This window comes from Sinocyclocheilus rhinocerous, unplaced genomic scaffold, assembly GCF_001515625.1.
Source record: "Sinocyclocheilus rhinocerous isolate Xijiao unplaced genomic scaffold, SAMN03320098_v1.1 scaffold306, whole genome shotgun sequence".
Classification (NCBI taxonomy): Eukaryota; Metazoa; Chordata; class Actinopteri; order Cypriniformes; family Cyprinidae; genus Sinocyclocheilus; species Sinocyclocheilus rhinocerous.
The window spans coordinates 1336266-1337308 of NW_015662161.1; positions in this window are offsets into that span (position 1 = coordinate 1336266).

The following is a 1043-nucleotide window of genomic DNA, read 5'->3' on the forward strand; positions in this document are numbered from 1 at the left end:
AAATGACATTTGATACTTACGGACGGTACTCACTGTGTCAAAATATTTGCTTCGTTTAAAAATACTGAGCAACCTGAAGAGCAACATCGAGTTTGCTGCTGCTCATTGCCACTAGATGGAGACGTATGAAATAGAAATGTGTTTGAACACAGTCCTAGACCTATAACATATCAGCTACAGTCGTTAAAAAAGAACGCATGAGAAAATGAGTGAATTAATGAATTGAAATATTGCACATCAAAAACACGAGTTGTTATAAAATGGTTGAAACGACTCAGATGTGAAGATGCCATCATGAAAGTAGGCCTGTTTTCAAAAGTGTCAATATAATGACTTTAGAGGCTAAATTGGAAGCAGGTCGAAACAGCCAGTCACCGTTAAAAGCAAGTCTTTAAGAGTCTCTATGACCTTTGAAGAAATTTAAGCCTATGTAGGCCCATAAGAAAATGTGTTATCTCGTTATCCTATTATGTTAGGCTAAATATGCCGTTTTATGTAACAGTTGATCAATAGTTATTTAATAGTCGGAATGAATTCTCTGATTAGATCTGCAAGTTATGAATTATATTTTAAGACTTTATGATGAGGGAGAACGTGAGATTCATTCATTCGTTAATCAGCATTTCCTCTTTACTCGATCCTTTAGATCTAAATACATTTCCGTAAAGGACCTGTTTCGCCACAAATCGCATCTGAGCAGGTGTGAGAGGATCGATGAATATGAATACACACGATGAATACACGTCCAGTCGGAAAGACAACACGTGCTTTGATGGAATTTACTCTGAAACTTGTAGAAATATTGCAACATCTGCATATAAAAAGAACGTTTCCCATTTTGGGGGGAAACAGCATTAGATCTTATTTTTGTATTATTATAACGTGGATTATGATTACTTGTATTTATATTATCATTATTATGATCATCAATAGGCCTGATCAATTTCATGATCTTAGGCAAACGTACCCTTTCAGTTACAGTTGTTACAAGATGGACAGATCAATTTAATCTTGACCGCGTTTAAAAGTTTTAATTGGATTTG